The following is a 19075-nucleotide window of genomic DNA, read 5'->3' on the forward strand; positions in this document are numbered from 1 at the left end:
CAGATAGTAAACCAGAGGCGGATTTATTAGTTATAAATACTGCGGAGTTGTTAGTTTCCAGCTCAAAATCTTTTTTGGACGTAGCTACTCAATTTCACAGTCCGATGAGCCATGATAGATGACAGCATCTGAGTATTTTTTTTAGAATAGAATAGAATATACCTTGTTTATCCTGCCAGAATGAGACTGACAAGTCCCTTTACTCCCGCAGTCTAAACAAGGTCTCATATATTTTCATAGGTATACCTACATCATTTTTACAAAGTTTTATACTTTTATGAGGGACACTAGAGGTACGAGTAATATCACATCACGAGTCACGAGGTATAATTTTGGACGAAATTAAAAAATGTAGTGACTAATCTTTTTGCCTACGGTTCTGGAAGTTGGTGGTTTGAGTCCAGATCAAGTCATGAGTTTTTCGCAGAGTTATGTAATTACCTAGGTACTTGATTTCAAAACAAAATCTTTTCTACCTTTTATTTTACTCTGATTTAGCCTTCGCCACTGAAAATACTTAGTTCCCATCTGACCAGTAACTTCAGTAAAGATAAGAAATAGAAATTCAATGCTGCCTATTCAAAGTGACTCCTTTAACAGCTGATTCCCTCGCCCTTAGGATAAAGTTCATGTACCTATTAGGGTTTTAATTCAAAATAATAATAGTAATGCGAACTTCGCGAGGTGAAGAAGACCCTTTTTCCTTTCTTTTTCGCACCAGGTTGCTTCTTACCCCTTTGAATCCCGATGATGACAATAAAAAATAATAACTTTTGACAGTCAAATTTATGTATATTTTTCCCAAGGACAAATAGTAATGATTACAATTACCTGCCAAGTACTGTCCTGTAAATGTGGTCCATCCATTGTACATCTGCAGTCAGTGGGTGTTAAAGTGTGGTCCATTTGCCTTCTTACGTACCTCTTTATTTCAAGACTATTAAAAGTGATTTGAACATTCCCTACTTCCCAATTCCCTATTATTCCATTGAAGAGAATATGTCAGTCATTGGAAGGCTCCCCGAAATGTAGATATTTTACAAAAATCACCCCATAAAGGTGGATATTTAGCATGATGTATTTTATTACATATTTATAATATTTATTTATTTTTTACAATTATCATACAACAGCTATAGTTTCCAATGGATCACTGAAGTTAAGCAACACTGTATGTGGTTGGTATCTGGACGTGTATAGGGCAGCAGCACTTCCTGGTAAGAACCCTGTATTCTCCATTGACGTAATTTCTGGTGGAGTCATCTCTCTCTCTCTCTCTAAAAAAAAGTAACCATCACATCTGCATAAAACCATTGAAATATTATGCAGATTAGGTTACCTTTCTCTCTCTCTCTCATTCTTGTTCTTTTTCTCTCTGGCCTATTTTTCACCCAAATATTTTTTGAATGCCCTCTTCTTTCATTAAAAGAGAGAGAGAGAGAGAGAGAGAGAGAGAGAGAGAGAGAGAGAGAGAGAACAGAAATTGTCTATACTCTATACCCTCGTGTTCAGAACCCTTATAGTGGGCACAGTTTTTTTTTTTTTTTTTTTTTTTTTTTTTTTTTTTTTTTTTTAGGTAGGAACCCTGTGGATGTGACAGTATCTCACGGATCTTCCTTACAGGATCTCTCCTTCGTCCTTTTTCCTGAGATGTACAGGGTGTCTGCGATGTATAAATTTATTGCCTGGAAAATTAATAAAGACCTTTTTGCCGAGGTTTGACAGCCCATGACAAGAATGAATTGCCATGATTCCCAACGTTCAATAAAACATGAAAGAAGAAAGAAACCAAAAGAAGAAAGAAAACGAGTTTTGATAGAGGGAACTGTAACTGCTATCGTTCTAAAATCGAAGAGCTAATAAGAAAGACAGGATAGTAGAAAGGTACAGCCGTTCCGAGAACGAACCTTACTTGGATCGTTCGCACTAAGACAAAATTCGCCTCCGGACGGGAATCGAAGCTTAGCTTCGAAGTTAGGTTAGGTTAAACGCAAAAAGGAGCTTTCACAAATGGGCAGCGACCAGTGTTGTTATAGGGTTAGATTGAACACAAAAAAGGAGCTTTCGTTTTCATTGTCGTAATAGCTTCTGAAGAATTAGCATTATTTTAAGTCTAATACTAAAACCCCATCATTTTTGGTTGGGTCATTGTTGGCCTTACGATATATCGTACATTCTATCTTAAGGCAAACAATTATACCCAACCATTGCTGTTGTTTCACTGTTATGGCTGATAACTAATTGTGTATTAAATAAATAAATTGATGTTGTTGGGGACCACCCTGTATATAATGTGCTTATACCTGAAGACCTTGTTACGTCGTATTGTGATTGCCTACTCAACCCTACCATTGCGTCTTTCTCTGAGCAAGGTGTCTTTCAATTTAAATATTCCTTTCTTATTCAAAGTACAATATTCTTCTCATTATGCTGGGGGAGATACGTTTCCGATCTAGTTGCTCTAATATCCGTTGGTATTTGTTTTCCTTGTAGACGTAGTTTTTTGTAAGAATAGAATATCTACCTACTTCCTATAATGCTAGGATGAGGCTGGAAAGTCCGTTGATTCCCGCAGTCTAAATAAGATCTATTTTTTTTAGGAGGTTTGACAGAGGGAACTGTAACTGCTATGGTCTTATCGTCCCGAAATCGAAGAGAGAAGGAAGACAGGATAGGAGAAAAGTCAAATAATAACCCCCAATGCAATGTGCGGTCACGTAATTTAATCTGGGTGCCTGGGTTACGTTCACCCAGGGGTTAACGGACTGCCAGGGTCTTCTCCAGGTAGATATTTGCATAAAAAAAAACTAATATTAATAATATTTTTTAACCCTTTGATAATAAAGCGGGAAAGAAGTAAAAACCGCCGGTAAACTGCAAGCTTTAGATGTTATAATTAAAAAGATTAAAATTAGATGTATCATATTTAATTTAATAAGCCCCGGCCGGGAATCGAACCCGCGGCCTAGCACTTACAAGGCAGACGCACTACCAACTAAGCTAACTATTAGGCTGGTAAGATCTATGTACCACCAATCTTGGTGAATTAGTAAGCTGTTGAGATAAAGGCACTACTTGTCCCTCTTCGACAGTCTATTGTGGCTTCCTTGGTTTTCGAACGGAGTGGAGCCTTCTCGTTTTTTTTTTTTTTTTTTTTTTTCACATTCCTAGTTCTTTCTGAGTTTTCTATTCCTTCTTCTTCTTCGTTTTCCATTCCTTCTTCTTTCTTTTTCTTTTCGTAGTTCTCATCGGTATGGTTGTTGTTTTTGTCGTTGTTGTTACTTTTAATTAATAAGTATGTATAGGGTAAAGTGTAATGTGCTTTTATGTTAATTAATTGTAAGTACCTAGTTTTTTTAGGTTCTTAACAGGTTTTAACAGGACTTTAACATTTACACTAGAAAAGTAATTTTGACACATCCACTAATAAATATTTTCATTGCAACATAATCTTTTCGAATGTTTTTTGGTGTGCAGCACTCTACCTTTCATTTTCCATCTCATTATACCAAAATATTCTTAATGCTATAATTTTTCTCGTTTTTGACTAGAAAACTTTGCAGTTGCCACCGCGAACTGTCAAAAACACAAAAACAAAATGACCCATAAAATTTATTTCATATAAAAAAAGGAAAAAAAAAAATCAACTTTAAAATAACAAGAACATAAAAGTTAATCTATTGATTTTTGATTTATGCAATATTTGTGCAAGTGTAATTTGTGCAGCGCCAAATGTAAAAATTAAACATTCAAAGTTAAATTTCACATGTAATTAAGCACACGGGAACAACTTTTATTACAAATGTTCATTTGAATTTTACTACCAGATTTTAATAGGAAAGGGGTAAGGGGGTACAAGGTACATGTTGAAAATGATGTTCGGAATATATGTGATTTTGATTTGTAAATTAATGTTATTTTTTTTATGAATTTGAAAATTCAATTTAAACTGTTTATTATTATTATTATTAGACTGCGCCTAAAAATAATAATACCTAGTATCTTGGTGATACCTAGGTAAATCCATAAAAAATTTCCACCCGAAATGACACCCCCCCCCCCCTGGAAACACCCCCAGCATCCCTTTTTCTTTTCCCGTGCCGGAAGCCCAATTGGGTGACTGGGTTCCGGAACTCTAATATTGAATTCTACATAGGTATATTGGGAAGCTCGACAGTATAATATAGCATTCCAACAACCAAAATTAGGGGATGTAACCCAATAGTCGAGTTCTTCCACCCTAACTTATTTTTTCTCGGTGTGTAAAACCCTCAGCGCTCTCTTTTCCTCTTCCTCCTCAAAGCTCACTCATTTTCATCCCTCCCGTAATAACACTCATTCATTTCACTTAAGAATTGACTTTAAAACACCCGGCCTTATAATCCTTAGTTATGTTTGCTTATACCCCTGTCTCTTCCTGGGGATTTCAACCTGGATGCTGTGTGTACGCATCTTCCTATCCTTCCTATTGGGGAAATAAGGAGACCTGGAACTCCTCAATGCTTCCACCACTTTCAAATTTCTTGAAAAGAAGAAGAAGAAGAGAAACATTTTGAGTTATTTTTATTTTTGGCTTACTATAGGATTTGCCAGATTAGTGAATAACCTAGAACCTAGAAGTTGTTTGGTTCGAATGTCTGTCAAATCAAAACTAATGTCAACATCAACTTGAATTTTCGTTTAGATGCCTAGAAAAGAATGGCCTATCCCGCGGTGTATTCCATTTTGTACTAGTTTCTCTTCTTCCTCAATTTTCACCAGACTTATCGAACACCCTTCGTAGATACTATAGATTTCCATGTAATACATATGTCCCCCTACAACTACCTGAAAACGGCTACTTTCCCTGTCGCGTATAATATCTCTAGTAGCGCGGTCAAACTTTCTTGACTTGGCGGGGCGGAGCGCTACCGCGCTCCTTAATACATGGTTAATATCAGGGTACCTATTTTTCGCTGATAACTAATCCAGTTACAGTCTTGATTTTGCCAACGGAGTCCCGGAGCTTCCCCTGAAAGAGGGAAGCAAAAAAGAAATCCCAAAATAAAAGTCCCTAATTGAATGGCTCCCAGCTTTATAGGCCCCATGTGCCTTATTTTCCCACTCGCATCTCTCACTATCTTTTTCCCTCCCTTATCTCAATTTCCCTATTTTCTTCCCCTCAGTTCCCTTATCTTTTCCCCTTCTTCTATGTCATATTCAACTACGAGTTTTCCTACTTTTTCCCTTGTCTTCTTTCTATCCCTAGATTCTATAACAAAATGGGAGTAAGTTTTACTGTGTGTCACCTCGAGAGAAACTTTGAATCCACCCACAAGACAAAATTGGCGACAGATTTTTTTCCGCCGATTTTCTTCTTCTTCTTCTTCTGTAACTGCTATTTGGGTCTAACTGTCCCGAAAGCGAAGAGAGAAGAAAGACAGGATAGGAGAAAGCCAGCCGTTCCGAGAACGGACCTCGCCTGTCTAGGATAAACATAATAGTAACTCAATTCTATCCAGGAATTTTCTTTTAATTTTCCTATATTTTGCAGTTTAGCTGTAGTCATTTGAATTATTTTCCAGTTTTATTTCTGACCCACCCAGTATATTCAGCATTTTTTACCCTTCCAGATAGAGTCAGCTTGTTTCTTTTTCCCTTTTTACATCGTACGTGTTTTTTTTTTTTTTTTTTTTTTTTTTTTTTTTTTTTTTGTCATCCCGAAATAAAAACAGGGGGCCTTCAAATTGACATGATAGTTCATTTTTCTCAAGTTCTGAAAATTGCTTACCTACGTCTTACTCTGTGCACGTCATCTGTCTTGAAATTTGCTAAAATCTGTCTGTTCGTTTATTTGATTAAAATCCAATAACCTTCAAATATTCAAATAACGACTTAATAGGACCCATTTTAAGGAAATTTAGTTCAAATCTTCATCATTTTTAGAGGAAGATTGCTCCTTACATTTCGGGTACTATTGGACCTTGGAGGCCCACATTTGCGCCTGTTTACTGAGTATTAAGATTTACTCTACAGTATTCACTAAACATTTGAAGGACTAATTCCTATTTCTGTGACTGAATATTTGGTAATTTGTCTGCCTGCATATCGCTGTGATTTCCCCTTTCTCTTCCTTTTCCTTTCTATCTTGTATTGACACCCTGTATTATCCTCTCAACCTCTTCCTCTTCCTCTCATCTCTTCCGTTTTCCCTCATTGATCTTTACATGTGTGTTTCCGGGGACCTCCGATGTCTTTTAGTATTATTAAATTTTCTCCTACACTCTCTTCTCCTTCGTCTTCTTCGTTTCTATTTCTATTTCATAATTCTTCTTCTCCTTCGTCCTCTATTCCTTCTTCTTCTTCTTCTTCGTTTTCCATTCCTTCTTCTTTCTTTTTCTTTTCGTAGTTCTCATCGGTATGGTTGTTGTTTTTGTCGTTGTTGTTTAGGTCCATATTAGAAGGCTAAAACTATACAAGGGGGTTTCATTGGGCCAACACCCCACATTTTTTTTTCTTTTTTTTTACAAAGCTTACCTAGTCCTTTTTCAGAACCTATACCTAGTTATTTTCCCCCTTTTTAACAGGCTACAATACAAGGGGATTTCGTTGGAACACAACCCCACATTTCCCCCCCTTTTTTACAGAGCTTACCTATCAAAGTACCGAGTATTTTTTTTTTTTTTTTTAGTACCACAGGCGCTACCACGCCATCTAGTGGTTGAACTAATTTCCATATTTTCCTTGAAAAGAGGAGATATGAGCTTCAGAAGAGAGGTTCCCTCTGAGTTTTCGAAAGGAAAATACAACTTAACTCCTCACTTTTAAATTTTTACTCCATTTGCAGAAAAAATTGACCTGATTACTTTCCTTCCTATAGGATAAGGAAAGTAAAAAGATCTGTTTAGTAAAGAATCCTGAGTCGTGGCTAAGGCCCTGGTGGACCACAGCAGGGAGCAAAGTTGAAGTTCGATAATTTGATATCTAAGAATTTAAATCTTGATTCTCTCGAGCCATATCCTGTAGGGCACTCATAATCTTGTTAATGGGCATGCTGGAGTTGTAAAAGCTGCAAAACAATTATCAGGAGATTTTATGATGAGAATCCGGCTGTAAAACGACGACTGCCTTGGGTGTAGGAGTTACGTGTGGTGCTAGTAAAATAGAGATGGACTAGTGTTGTATTGAGAATTAAGAATACTTATACCGAGATGAGAATTAAGAAGAATACTTGAGAATTAAGAAGTACCTCTATCTACCTTTCTGTACCTTTAGAAGTAAGAAGTACCTACCTATCTTTACCTTTAGAATTAAGAAGTGCCTATACCTTTAGATCTATGTAGTACAAACTCTGGAATAAATTTCTATACCTAGCCTTCTTTGGAAGAGGAGATTCAGTCTGTTGTCATACTGTTCTGATCAGTAAACTCACTGTCAAAATATGCTGGAAACAAGTTCGGAAATCGCACCAAACAATCAATGTAAAAACAGCAAAAAAAAAAAGTAGGTACCAAAAGCATTACTATTTATGAATTCTTTTATACCATCTTTTTGAGTCCAGTCAATCCAGATTTATGAAAATTTCAGGTTACCCTCGGGTCCTACAGCTTCACTCCTCAAATCTTCAGAAGTTTTAACAACCGCGTCGGTCATTATGAACTTGAATATAAATTATGAAATGTAAATTATGTACGTATACTTGGGTATCTAACCGCAAGACAGTAAACACATGCATGCCAATCAAAAACACAACCAAAAAAACTTCAACTTAGCATGCACAATTATTGGTTCCACCTTTCCACACCTGTTTCTTTCTTTTCACATCACCTGTTTATGCCTATCAAGTGTTTTTCACACTACCTGTTTATGTGTCTCAGACCCGGGGTCTCAAATTGATTTTAAACTTAGTTTAAGTTTTAATCTCGGTTTAAGCAATCTCATTGGCTGATTTTTTTGGCTTGAAATCAAACAATCAGATTGCTTAATCCAAGATTAAAACTTAAACTCAGTTCAAACTCACTTTGTGGCCCCGGGGGTTTAAAGGGTTAAAATCGTGCAAGGCTTGACACATGCTGCACCCTATGATAATCGTGAAAGAAAAGCGGAAACTCTTGGAAACGTCGTGCAATATGCAGAACTCTCATATGTAAATGAAGGGGTAATATAACTTACATAACTCAAGGGGTAACATACCCCTCACATGCATGTTCATATGTAAATGAAGGGGTAATATAACTTACATAACTCAAGGGGTAACATACCCCTCACATGCATGGAGGAGAAATTTGAGGGGAAGTGAAAAAGAGGTAACAAGGTAGGGGAAGTGAGAAAGAGGTAGGGAAATTCATCCGCTCCTTAAACGTTTTGAAAAAGTATGCCAAGCCCTCTTGGTATTGTCAGCGAGAAAAGGGTTGGAAGTTGGAAATGTAAGGCCGGTGCGTGCTGAGCTCTGGTGGAAAAGTTGGGAAGTTTTTGAACGATTCGAGTTGCGTGCAGAACGGAAAGCTGTCAATCAAAGTGGGGGACTGTTGGTCGTAATGTGCGAATGGCCTCTGAAGGATGGGTCTTGACTGTGGTAAGCCAGACCAAGAAGAAGTTCCTACCTATAATTTATTATCATCATCATTTGAGAAAGGTTTACTAAACTACAGACAGAAATTATTAAATAAAATAAATATGTCAAAACAAGGGAAATACGAGTACATATGTACATAAATACGAGTATAAGGTAAAACAGAAACATCACTTACCCTATTGGTTCAAAGTGTATCCAAGTCCCATAATATATACACATCTCGGATGGAAATTGTCACTCTTGGTAATTCCACGACGAACTTAGAATTTAGTACCTAGATTGAGTAGATACGAATGGTCAGGACTTCTCACAACTGGACAACTGGTACATAATGCATCCTGTGAAAAGAAATCAAAGGAATCGAAAGTAGGACACAGTTCTTATCTTTAAGGAAAGAAGCTTAACCCATCCTTTAGGGCTGTTTGCACCTAAGCATCTGAGTGGAATACCTATCAAAAGATAATAAGTCGGCTTTCAACAAACTTGTCAATCATCCTAGGCTGGTTGTATCCTCCTAGGCTTGTCAATTATCCTAGGCTGGCAGTCCCAAGTGGATCCCCTAGACCAGGGATTTCGCGCGAGCACTTTTAGAGAGGCTGCCGCTCTGAGATTTTCCTTTTTCAACACACAAATAAGGTCACATTCGTCTCAAATCACCGCCCTATCCGGTATTCGGACCCAGCACCTCCAAGTGAGAGTCAGTACTCTTAACCACTACGCCAAGGTTCCGATTCTTCAAGACACAAACAAGACTTGAAGTGAATTCTCACAGTCGATTGGTGAAAATGTCAATTAATCAATTTAATAGTGTTAAGCATTAACGCTTGTCACAAAAAATGTCGTTCCCAGCTTAATACACTATGCTAAATTTTTTGACTTGACTTGAACTCGAACCACCAACCTCCAGGTACAGAATCCAACCACTACACCACTGAGGTTGGTCAAAATGTCAATTAATCAATAAATGAAATGTCTTTCTTCTTTTCCTTTCTACGCGTTCTTCTTCTTCTTTTTCCTCTCTTTGGTCTTTTTGGTCTTCCTCTCCTTCTTTCAGTTTCCATTTTCTTCTTGTTTTCCTTTTTTTGGTCCTTTCCTCTTGCATCTTTCGTGAGGTGTTTAAGCAATTTCTCCGTCTTTTGACTGATGTTTACAAATCCAAACCTAAACCTAACGTAAATAATTGACGTTTTATAAAATCGGCTGAAACATATCCATTTAGGATACTTGGTACGTCAATCGTTACATGACAGCTACATCAATCAGGTTCTGCTTCTATATTCGGCATACAAACTGGGGACATGTGGCAAGATTGAGAAATGTCGAACATTATCTCCCATGCGAAGCATACATTGAAGGATGGTCCTTGGTTCTTTTGAACTTTTGCCGCACGGTAGAAATCAATTAATTTTTCTCGACTACTGGAAACTCTTTTACATAATGGTTGTCCAAACGGTTCAAGTTGTTTGGAGTCTTTGGACTGTGTGCCTGAAGCCCGGTACATACTACGATTTGTCTGCGGATTTATCTTTCCTCTTGTTCTCACAACCTTGTCTTCCGACAGATCGTATCTACTTGTGTACGGCAAATTTGTGTTTGAGCAGACTTCATGTCTGAAACAATCTTGTTTAGACTGCTGGGGTAAAGGAACTTTTTAGTCAAAACTCTTTTACATGATGGTTGTCCAAACATTTCAAGTTCTGTGGAGTCTTTGGACTGTGTGCCTGAAGCCCGGTACATACTACGATTTGTCTGCGGATTTATCTTTCCTCTTGGTCTCACAACCTTGTCTTCCGACAGGTTGTACTTGTGTACGGCAAATTTGTGTTTGAGCAGACTTCATGTCTGAAACAATCTTGTTTAGACTGCTGGGGTAAAGGAACTTTTTATTAGAGGTATCAGGAAGACCTGACATTCGGACCTTTTCAGCCGTACCTGTCAGGTCTACCTGATAGTGAGTGGCTAACCTAGGACGGTCTTAGTGCCATTTGTAACCTCAACTTTTGAGATCGAGCGCTGTGCTGTGTGCAAACCATCGATCCATCTCATGTCCTAACAAACATGTTAAATGCTAATGTATCCAGAGGTCCCAGCAAGCCTCTATCACAGAAAATGACCGTTAACTCTCTTCTCTTTGCTTCTTCCTCTTCTTTGGTGTCTAATTCTTCTTTTCCTTTCTACGCGTTCTTCTTCTTCTTCCTCTCTTTGGTCTTTTTGGTCTTCCTCTCCTTCTTTCAGTTCCCATTTTCTTCTTGTTTTCCTTTTTTTGGTCCTTTCCTCTTGCATCTTTCGTGAGTTGTTTAAGCAATTTCTCCGTCTTTTGACTGATGTTTACAAATCCAAACCTAAACCTAATGTAAATAATTGACTTTTTATAAAATCGGCTGAAACATATCCATTTAGGATACCTGGTACGTCAATCGTTACATGACAGCTACATCAATCAGGTTCTGCTTCTATATTCGGCATACAAACTGGGGACATGTGGCAAGATTGAATTTTTATGTATTTCTTCCATGTTCTCCCTTATGACTTCAATCCTTAATCTATTTTGCTAATGAAACTACTGGACTAATGAAAATGAAACCACTGACCACAGTGCAGCAATCAACAGATGATTAATTTCTCGTTACCCTTTCAAGTTTCATTTAGATTCTATAGTTTTGTAGCTGTACCTACATCGATGATAATTATTTTGATTGGTCTTATAATAAATTATATGTACATGAATGCCTGAAATGTCTTTCCCCGATACACTACGCTGATGACCTGACTTGAACCCGAACCACCAACCTCCAGATCCGAAGTCCACCACAAGAAGACAAGAACCACTACAGAGGTTAGAGTCTGCTATGTAAAGTATTTTGATGAATCGTTAAGCTAAGCAAAAAATGAGCTCAAAATCAAGCAATTAAATAGCTCGTTAAACGTAACAGACAAAACAAACAAATAAGTAAAAAAAAATCATAAAGATATCACACAAATACATACTTTAGTACTTACTAATTTCAGTAGAGGATTACACCAGACAACTCCAAAAGGTTGATAATCACTTAAAACCATTAATTTTTCACCATCCCTCAAAATTTATATTTAACAATTTATTCTAGGTAGTAAAGAAAAAAAAAAAAAAAAAAAAAAAAAAAAAAAAAAAAAAATATTGAGGCCAAAAGAAATTTTTCTTAAAAGGAGGAGAAATTTGAGAAAACATCGAAAACTTTCAGAGTTTCTTCCAGGAAAGGAGCAATGTATCTTCAGAAGCAAAGACATGTTCAAGGATGAAGGTCTTAAGTAAAACTAAAATAAACTTTGTGCTGAAGAAAAAGTCCAAAGTTTTTTCGTGGAGGTTTTCTTTTTTCCCTCTTTGAGTTTGTGTAGAAAAAGGAGGTATTTGCCACCCTCCCTCCACCTTCGCCAGCTTTCCAAATATATTTCATTTCAGTTACCCCATTCTTGTGATATTTTGTACGAGTTTTCCCCCTTTTTTTCTGTAGAACATTTTTTTTTTTCTTTTTCTGAATATGTATCATGTAGGTTTTGATGTACTGTGTGGATCAGTCCATTGGAAATGTCCAATGGAATTTCGGGATGGCATTCCTAAACACAAATACCTACCGATGAAGCTTTCATTTTAAGGAAGAAATGTGAACGATAGAGGTAAGAAATTAGCTAAAACAACAAGTTTTTCACAAATCTATTTCTTGATTAATATGAGGAAACACCAAGGATGGATATAATTTTCCCTTCACCTACTCATATTGTATCGTTCAGAAAATGTCCTTCATATAATTACTTCTTCTTCTTCCTCTTCTTCTATTCCGATTGCCATTATACCTAATGAAATAGGTACCTGCCACTTTGTAGCGTATTAGCGAGTCCATTAGTATAATTGTCTAACTGTTCCAGAGCCTTAGTGTTGCTAGAGTTCCATGTAGCTTTGTCTGCAATCTCATATAGGATATCATGCGAGAGATTTCTGTTATTAATATTGAGTTTATTGAACGTTTTGTTTTGTACGATTGGCTTTGCCATGATAAATGGGAGTTCTTCTAAACCGTGAGCTAATTTAGCGATTAAGTCTTTGAGAGCCATTGGAGACCTACCAGAGTTCAAAAACCCATTTGATGACCCGCCCCGTTTGCCCATTAGCACGTTCAGTTTTTCCTTGTGTGCCTAATTGTTCGCCTGTTCTGTGGCGATTCTCACCACGGGTTTATGTGTGTTGTTTTAATTGGAAATTCGATTTATCGATTTCTCCACAAAGTCGACTAATTTGTCCTGAAGATCATGGTAGTAACGACACTACTTTTGCTGATGTAGATCTCTGGATTATAGATTTCACAGCACAAGTGGACACAGAAGGTATCGGTTCGAAGATTAAACAAAAACCTACCAAAAGTGGTTATCAAGACAAAGATATTTGCTTTTCACAAGATTCCAAAGAATGTAAAACTTCAGATGCAAACGAGAACAATGAAAGACTTTGCAAATTTGCAATTAGATGCAAGAACCTGCTTATAGTAGTGCTAATTCAGTATTGTAAAAAAGTTCAAAATCCACTATCTGCGATCACACCAGGATATTTTTCAATTTTTTCAAACGATAATTTACAGCTACAGGTAAAATTCAATGAACTTTATTTACTTACTTTACCAAATGAGCAAAAACTGGTTTCCCGTATCAAAATGGAAGGAAGCTAATCAATTTCTTCTCCCTTTGGCTTCGTTTTTTGTTCCGAAATTAATGAATTGGCCAAATATAATTCCTGGCCTGTTTTGGCGTACCTCAGGGCGCAACTTTTTCTCCATTTTTTTTTCTTACCTATTCTTGTTTATTTTTTCAGGCGCTTTTTTCCTTACTCTACCTTTAAGGTTCAATAATTTACTGGGTTTAGATGGAGATACCCACCAAATTCACTCTTGTATTCAACTGGCAGTATAAAACCTTTATACATTTTATTATTAACATCATATTAGGTTTTGGCGTACCTCAGGGCGCAACTTTTTCTCCATTTTTTTTTTTTTCCTTTTTTTCTTATTCTTGTTTATTTTTTCAGGCGCTTTTTTCCTTACTCTACCTTTAAGGTTCAATAATTTACTAGGTTTAGATGGAGATACCCACCAAATTCACTCTTGTATTCAACTGGCAGTATAAAACCTTTATACATTTTATTATTAACATCATATTATGGGTATCTAACCGCAAGACAGTAAACACATGCATGCCAATCAAAAACACAACCAAAAAAACTTCAACTTAGCATGCACAATTATTGGTTCCACCTTTCCACACCTGTTTCTTTCTTTTCACATCACCTGTTTATGCCTATCAAGTGTTTTTCACACTACCTGTTTATGTGTCTCAGACCCGGGGTCTCAAATTGATTTTAAACTTAGTTTAAGTTTTAATCTCGGTTTAAGCAATCTCATTGGCTGATTTTTTTGGCTTGAAATCAAACAATCAGATTGCTTAATCCAAGATTAAAACTTAAACTCAGTTCAAACTCACTTTGTGGCCCCGGGGGTTTAAAGGGTTAAAATCGTGCAGCCCGGGGTCTGAAATTTAGTTTAAACTCAGTTTAAGTTTTAATCTCGGTTTAAGCAATCTCATTGGCTGAATTTTTTGGATTGAAATCAAATAATCAGATTGCTTAATCCAAGATTAAAACTTAAACTCAGTTCAAACTCACTTTGTGGCCCCGGGGGTTTAAAGGGTTAAAATTGTGCAAGGCTTGACACATGCTGCACCCTATGATAATCGTGAAAGAAAAGCGGAAACTCTTGGAAATGTCGTGCAATATGCAGAACTCTCATATGTAAATGAAGGGGTAATATAACTTACATAACTCAAGGGGTAACATACCCCTCACATGCATGGAGGAGAAATTTGAGGGGAAGTGAAAAAAGAGGTAACAAGGTAGGGGAAGTGAGAAAGAGGTAGGGAAATTCATCCGCTCCTTAAACGTTTTGAAAAAGTATGCCAAGCCCTCTTGGTATTGTCAGCGAGAAAAGGGTTGGAAGTTGGAAATGTAAGGCCGGTGCGTGCTGAGCTCTGGTGGAAAAGTTGGGAAGTTTTTGAACGATTCGAGTTGCGTGCAGAACGGAAAGCTGTCAATCAAAGTGGGGGACTGTTGGTCGTAATGTGCGAATGGCCTCTGAAGGATGGGTCTTGACTGTGGTAAGCCAGACCAAGAAGAAGTTCCTACCTATAATTTATTATCATCATCATTTGAGAAAGGTTTACTAAACTACAGACAGAAATTATTAAATAAAATAAATATGTCAAAACAAGGGAAATACGAGTACATATGTACATAAATACGAGTATAAGGTAAAACAGAAACATCACTTACCCTATTGGTTCAAAGTGTATCCAAGTCCCATAATATATACACATCTCGGATGGAAATTGTCACTCTTGGTAATTCCACGACGAACTTAGAATTTAGTACCTAGATTGAGTAGATACGAATGGTCAGGACTTCTCACAACTGGACAACTGGTACATAATGCATCCTGTGAAAAGAAATCAAAGGAATCGAAAGTAGGACACAGTTCTTATCTTTAAGGAAAGAAGCTTAACCCATCCTTTAGGGCTGTTTGCACCTAAGCATCTGAGTGGAATACCTATCAAAAGATAATAAGTCGGCTTTCAACAAACTTGTCAATCATCCTAGGCTGGTTGTATCCTCCTAGGCTTGTCAATTATCCTAGGCTGGCAGTCCCAAGTGGATCCCCTAGACCAGGGATTTCGCGCGAGCACTTTTAGAGAGGCTGCCGCTCTGAGATTTTCCTTTTTCAACACACAAATAAGGTCACATTCGTCTCAAATCACCGCCCTATCCGGTATTCGGACCCAGCACCTCCAAGTGAGAGTCAGTACTCTTAACCACTACGCCAAGGTTCCGATTCTTCAAGACACAAACAAGACTTGAAGTGAATTCTCACAGTCGATTGGTGAAAATGTCAATTAATCAATTTAATAGTGTTAAGCATTAACGCTTGTCACAAAAAATGTCGTTCCCAGCTTAATACACTATGCTAAATTTTTTGACTTGACTTGAACTCGAACCACCAACCTCCAGGTACAGAATCCAACCACTACACCACTGAGGTTGGTCAAAATGTCAATTAATCAATAAATGAAATGTCGAACATTATCTCCCATGCGAAGCATACATTGAAGGATGGTCCTTGGTTCTTTTGAACTTTTGCCGCACGGTAGAAATCAATTAATTTTTCTCGACTACTGAAAACTCTTTTACATGATGGTTGTCCAAACATTTCAAGTTCTGTGGAGTCTTTGGACTGTGTGCCTGAAGCCCGGTACATACAAAAATTTCTTTTCCATCTTGTTTCCTCTTGTGGAATGGTGTTGGGATCGTTGTGATATAACTCCGTTTCGGATATCAGCACAATGTTTGCTCAAGTTTGTAGAAAGTCAGCTCTTATGCCTGCCACTCACGCTCAGATCGTCTGATGGGCCGCGATCTCCCAGACCTAGTCTGTCTTAAAGTACATATGTGACGGAAAAGGCTAGAGACCGCGGTCTCAGAGACGGTGTAACAGACTTACACCCATATTTATGAACAAAATGCTGACTCTTAAGTTCGTGCTAAGCATAGTCTCAAGGCATTTGATTGGTCAATTTTGACTTGAGACTGATCTCATAACGATCAATCTCTTGTTCATAAATACGAGTGTTGGATTTCGAGCTTTGGTCGCCACTAGCGTTAGTTAAGACGGACTGTTCGGCATAAGGTTATGTCCTCTACCATTACCTACGACCAGGGAATCACTGTCTCATTCGAACAACAGGAAGATAGTCAAGGTATTTTGTACAATTCTATTCTATCCGTCGAAAGGCAATGTTATGCCCACCACATACGTTCAAACGTACTTGACAGGCGGCTTGTCAAACGCAAGAAGCTTGAACATGTGTGGCCGACAAAAGATCACAGAGGTAGGTAACAGGCAACCTGAAATGCCGCTTGTTGGTTGATGAAAATTTAGTCTCATTCGAACAACAGGAAGATAGTCAAGGTATTTTGTACAATTCTATTCTATCCGTCGAAAGGCAATGTTATGCCCACCAGCCCACCACATATGTTCAAACGTACTTGACAGGCGGCTTGTCAAAAGCAAGAAGCTTGAACATGTGTGGCCGACAAAAGATCACAGAGGTAGGTAACAGGCAACCTGAAATGCCGCTTGTTGGTTGATGAAAATTCAATCAACGTAATTCAACCGCCTGACAAGCGGCCTCTCAAGCATGCTTGAACATGTGAGGGCTGAAGGGCATCTGGTTGGAAGATAAGTTTGCAGACAAATCGGATCGTGTGTACCGGCCTTAACTCCAGATCTATTGCTATGTCTACTCCTAGGTAGGTATATATTTTTATGTTACAAACGGCCTCTCAAGCATGCTTGAACATGTGAGGGCTGAAGGGCATTATGATTGGAAGATGAGTTTGCAGACAAATCGGATCGTGTGTACCGGCCTTAACTCCAGATCTATTGCTATGTCTACTCCTAGGTAGGTATATATTTTTATGTCCTATCTCAGTACATGAATCTTTATCATAGGTGGATCTACAATTAACTTGGTACTGATTCCAATCAACTATAAACATACCTACAACTTTGTAAGAAAACCAGAACTAGGTACAACTTTTACTTCTGATTCCATTTGAGAAAACATCGAAAACTTTCAGAGTTTCTTCCAGGAAAGGAGCAATGTATCTTCAGAAGCAAAGACATGTTCAAGGTCCGCCCCGGGCGGAAATCGAACCCGCGGCCTAGCGCTTACAGACGTGCTGCCAACGAAGCTAACTAGGCTGGCAACAGAAAATAAACTTCTATTAACATGAGATCATGGGGGATTTACCTACATGTGCAGTTTGGAATTTACAATTTACACATTTACACTTTAATGATTTACAGTTAGTAGTAAACGAAAAGTGTCTCTAGGAAACGCTATCTACTGATGCTACTGGTCAGTTAGGATCTCCGGAATTACCTGACATGTGTACTATGGGGTTTTTACATACAGTATTAACTCTCAGAATTAGTACCGGGATTTTAATACCGGGATTAATTGAGCAATTTTGAGAACCCCTGTTCTAACGGGTATTCTCTGGCACTGGCCGATCTTGTCTTCTTATCTCCGGATAACACTGATCTGATGAGTCATACCTATTAGTGGAAATCAAATATCTGCCTGTACATAGTATACAATGTATACATAATTAGGTACTATGTATACATAATTATGTATACATAGTATACAATGTATACCTACATAATTATGTACCTACCTTTTATTGAAAGTAAATAAGAAGCAGGTAACCTACCCATTAGTCAAATGAATGTTATGTATTAGAAATAATTAGCTATGTGCCTGTTATTATAATAATAGTGCTTATTTATATTGCTCGCATAGGACTGAAAAGTCCCTTTACTCCAGCAGTAGGCTACTACTATTATTGTGGTCAAATTCTCAAATTATAGTGAGGATAAAATTCCATACCTCGGCTGGGATTGAACCCACGCCCTCCTGTTTACCAGGCGAGCGCCTTGACCACTACTTAAAATTCCATACCTCGGCTGGGACTGAACCCACGCCCTCCTGTTTACCAGGCGAGCGCCTTGACCACTACACCACCGAGGTAGGTATTAGTGTTATCGGAAGTTATTAGTGTTATCGGAAGCAAGTAAATATATTAAGAAATAGAAGAGCCAGCCTAGTTAGCTTAGTTGGTAGTGCGTCTGCCTTGTAAGCGCTAGACCGCGGGTTCGATTTTCGCCCGGGGCGGATTTTATCCGGATGGGATAATGTTCGTTCTCGGAACGGCTGGCTTTCTCCTATCCTGTCTTCCTTCTCTCTTCGATACATTTTAAGTTCTATACCCTTTAACCTAAAAATTCCGATAACATAAAATGTCCAATAAAATGTCCGGCTTCTTAGAAAACATATTCACCAACATAGTAGCCTTCTGTCTGACAGCATTTATGATCCTCTGTTGTAAGGTCCGCCGGGTTTACATCAATCTGCAGACTAGCGGATATCTACCAAAATGAAGATAGTGTGCCTCCTTCTGGTGGCAGTCAGCCTAAGCTGCGTTCTAGCTAAACCTGATGATGGTGAGTACAAAATGTCGCCTGGGGCGTATTTTATCCGAAACTTAGAAGGGAATTCCGCCCGGGGCGGATTTTATCAGATCGAATCCTTCTCGGACCGACTGACTTTGAGCTGTCTTCCTTCTTTCTTCGCATTCAATCTTTTTCTTCACAAAATCGCGAGCGGGGCGAATTTTATGCGATACGATCTCAAAACTTCTGGCCTTCTCCTATCCTGTCTTCCCTCTTTCGGGACGACAAGACCTTCGCAGTTAAAGTTCCCTCTGTCAGAGCTCTTAAAAACGGGCTTTTATTATTATTATTATTATTATTATTATTATTATTATTATTATTATTATTATTATTATTATTATTATTTAAATCTTTTCTATTTCGCATTTGCCCA

Source organism: Diaphorina citri, unplaced genomic scaffold, assembly GCF_000475195.1.
Source record: "Diaphorina citri unplaced genomic scaffold, Diaci psyllid genome assembly version 1.1 scaffold381, whole genome shotgun sequence".
NCBI lineage: Eukaryota > Metazoa > Arthropoda > Insecta > Hemiptera > Psyllidae > Diaphorina > Diaphorina citri.